Raw genomic sequence first — 4,228 nt, forward strand, 5'->3', positions numbered from 1 at the left:
TTTTTTTAACCCAAAACAGCCCTCGATTTCACTACGACGGCGTATGTCCGGTTTTACAGTGTTCTTCGTGTTTCCAGGTTTTAAATCATTAAGTTAGCATATCATATAGATATAGAACATGTGTTTAGTTGATTTTAAAAGTCAAGTTAGAAGGATTAACTTTGTTTGTGAACAAGTTTAGAATTAACAAACTATGTTCTAGTGATTACATGTTCAAATCTTCGAATAAGATAGTTTTATATATATGAATCGAATGATGTTATGAACATCATTACTACCTCAAGTTTAGTAGATAAACCTACTGGAAGTGACAAAAATTGATCTAGCTTCAAAGGATTCTTGGATGGCTTGAAAGTTCTTGAAGTAGAATCATGACACGAAAATAAGTTCAAGTAAGATTTCCACTCGAAATAAGATAGTTATAGTTATAGAAATTAAATCAAAGTTTGAATATGAGTATTACCTTGCATTAGAAAGATATCTTACTGTAAATAAGAAAGATTTCTTGAGCTTAGATGATTACTTGGATTAGATTAGAAAGCTTGGAAGTAATCTTGCAAACTTGATAGTATTCTTGATTTTATGAAACTAGAACTTATAGAATTTATGAAGAACACTTAGAACTTGAAGATAGAACTTGAGAGAGATCAATTAGATGAAGAAAGTTGAAGAATGAAAGTGTTTGTAGGTGTTTTTGGTCGTTGGTGTATGGATTAGATATAAAGGATGTGTAAGTTTGTTTTCATGTAAATAATTCATTTATGATTTATAATATGTTTTGTAATTTTGTGAGATATTTCATGCTAGTTGCCAAATGATGGTTCCCACATGTTTAATGACTCACATGGGCTGCTAAGGAGCTAATGATTGAGTGTATATACCAATAGTATATACATCTTAGAAGCTATGTATTGTACAAGTACGGATACGGGTGCATACGAGTAGAATTGTTGATAAAAATGAATGAGGATGTAATTGTAAGCATTTTTGTTAAGTAGAAGTACTTTGATATATGTCATGAAGTCTTCCAAAAGTTATTAATACATCTTAATACACTACATGTATATACATTTAACTGAGTCTTTAAGTCATCGTTAGTCATTATATGTAAGTGTTGTTTCAGAACCTTTAAGTTAACGATCTTGTTAAATGTAATTGATCCATTGTTATTACACTTAAATGAGATGTTAAATTGTTATGTTAACATGTTAACATGGTGTATTAATATATCTTAATATCATATAAATATGTGTAAAATATGATTACAACGATAATCGTTACATATATGTATTGTTTCGAAATCCTTAAGTTAGTAGTCTCATCTTACTCGTGTAGTTCATTGTTAATACGCTTAATGATATATGTAATTATCATTCATGATGTTAAACATAGTGTATTAATATCTTAACATGATGCATATGTATTTAGTAAGACGTTGTTGTAACGGTAGCCGTTATATATATCGTTTCGCGTTTCTTAATTCACTACTTTCATTTTATGTATATAACTCATTGTTAATGTACTTGGTGAGATACTTACTCATCATAATATCATGTTATATATATATATATATATATATATATATATATATATATATATATATATATATATATATATATATATCATGTTGTTTTTACAAGTTTTAACGTTCGTGAATCGCCGGTCAACTTGGGTGGTCAATTGTCTACATGAAACTCATTTCAATAAATCAAGTCTTAACAAGTTTGATTGCTTAACATGTTGGAAACCTTTAATCATACAAATATATTTTTCATTTAATATATAATCATGGAAAAGTTCGGGTCACTACAGTTAGAGATTAATTGAATAATGTCTCTATAAGATAATCATGAAGTATGTAGAGACATCAAGGCTAAGTCATAAGCAATCATCCTTGGTTACTTAGACTAGAACAAATAGACAATTGACTATACTTTCATTGTGAACCATTTTACACTTAATCTATTGGAATAGGTTAGTTACTTGAATCCTAACTAGTGAGCACATGGCAAACATATTAATCAAGTTGAAAATTTTATGAGTATTAAGCATATTGGCAAGTAGCAAGTAATACTCACATAGCAAGAGATAGTTATTCTAGGATCAATCATATAGATACTTGCAGAACTTATAATTCAAGCTTTAACAAGTTTAAATGCAATATAACATATTGCTTGGTTAATGTGTAAGCACACATTAATGTCCAACACATGCACAAGGGAAGAGCAATCTCTAGTTGGGACTTGGTGACCATCCTAAATGTATCTAAGTGTGTTTTAGGATTACAAGTCATTACTAGTTAACCTTGAGAGCATTGTTCCTCATTTAGCCTTAATTAATCACTAAGTCATTTCTAATAGTAATTATTGTTCTAGTGACATTGGCTTAAGTGTGTTGGTACTTGATGATCATACTAAGGATATCTAGATAAGAATTAAGATCTCAAGTTGTTGATTAACACTTATGTGTTATGCCTAATCTTGGTTAATTTGTCATTAAGATGTCATTAGGCGTAATTAATCACAATTAGTATTTTTAAGACCAAAACTCAATTGAGTATGGAGAAGGCATCTATTCTAAGCATGTTGAGAAAGGTTTTATGAATTATAGATGCCGGGAACTAGTCAAACTTTATTTGGTCGAAAATGGTAACAGAGAAAACTGCGGTCGCACTGCGGTTGACCGTGGTGACGACCGTGCAATTTATTTTTACAAAACTGCGTTGCAATTCAGTTTGGAATTTCACGGTTGACTATGCGGTCGACCGTACCTCGACCGTGTGTTTAGCTGAACTTTTAGTTTCATTCTTTAACCTATGTTTGACTTGGTCGTTTGCAAGATAAAATATGGATTAGTGATCTTGCGTGTTTTATGTTAGGATGTCAGTCATCACCTATGCATATGTATGTGTCATCATCAAAACATATTCTTTTGGTTAATCATACTTAAGTTTATCGTTTGGTGCATTAACCCACATTCAACCAACAAAGATGAATAGAGATAAAATCAATATTCGACATCAACAAACCAATTTTTCGGTGGAATCACGATCCTTTTTTCGCGTATGTACATCGCGGACGGTAGATTTTGAGGATGAGTTGTTTTTTTTTTTCGCAACAATCGGGTGGAGAGGGTGGTGGTGGTTATTTTATTTTTTTTTTTTTTTTTGAACAATCAGCTGGAGATGGTTGTTGTGTGTTGGATTTGATGGAGAAACTACCAGAAGGTAGTAGAGGTGGAAGAGTATAAGCTGGTGAGGTGATGGTGGTAGAAAGGAGGAAGGAAGAAGGAAGTGGTAGAACCATCTGGAGAAGGTACGTAAGGATATGAATAAATATCTAAAGTGTAAAATGATGAATTTACCTTTTATCAATAAAATAATAAGGTGAATAGTGAATCTATATGTTCTATTGAATTTATTGATAATTGATAATGATAATGATAATGATAATGATAATGATAATGATAATTACTAAAATATCATGTTAGGGTGATACTATTCATAGTCTAATGAATAATAAAAATATAGTAGAATAATGAGACTTACATTTATAAGAATTATACATTCTCAATTAAAAGAACCGAATACGATGTGTAAAAACGTAAAATGGATTCGATATGGCAACTATTTGATGAATTTCCGGTGAATTAAGTGTATAAATCAAGGGAAATTAATTTATATTTCATTTTTCATGAACGTTATAACTATATAATAACCTTAACGTCATGAAATTGTAAAAATGCCCTCAGGCCACACAGCTCGCACCAAGCACGATGTGTGGTACTCGATATGTGTTGCTTGGTCGGTGATTCATTTGAACAACATCGCTCAAGGTTACACAAAACTAGCACCACATACTAACAGTGACGATTCTAGGATGGGAACTCAACGGGGTCCCAAATTTTTTTTCCAATACTAATTATATTGAATACGATTTTAGTGGTTGTTTACCTTCAAAAAACTACTAATTCGAAATATATATATTGTCCGAGTAGTTAAATTTAGTCGTGTCTATACATCTTAAAAGAAAAACTATAAATTCAAAAAATATATGGGGTCCTACACTTAAATTTAGTGGTGTCCTATACAATTTAAATGATATTTCTAAAAAAAAAAAAATTCAAACTAGCGATGTCCCGTGACCCCAGGAGTCATAACATAGAGTCGTCAGTGCACACTAAGCACCCAGCACGATGCATGCCTGCATGGTGCTCGGTGTGTGGTGTT

The sequence above is a fragment of the Rutidosis leptorrhynchoides genome, chromosome 4 (genome assembly GCF_046630445.1).
Source record: "Rutidosis leptorrhynchoides isolate AG116_Rl617_1_P2 chromosome 4, CSIRO_AGI_Rlap_v1, whole genome shotgun sequence".
Taxonomy (NCBI): domain Eukaryota; kingdom Viridiplantae; phylum Streptophyta; class Magnoliopsida; order Asterales; family Asteraceae; genus Rutidosis; species Rutidosis leptorrhynchoides.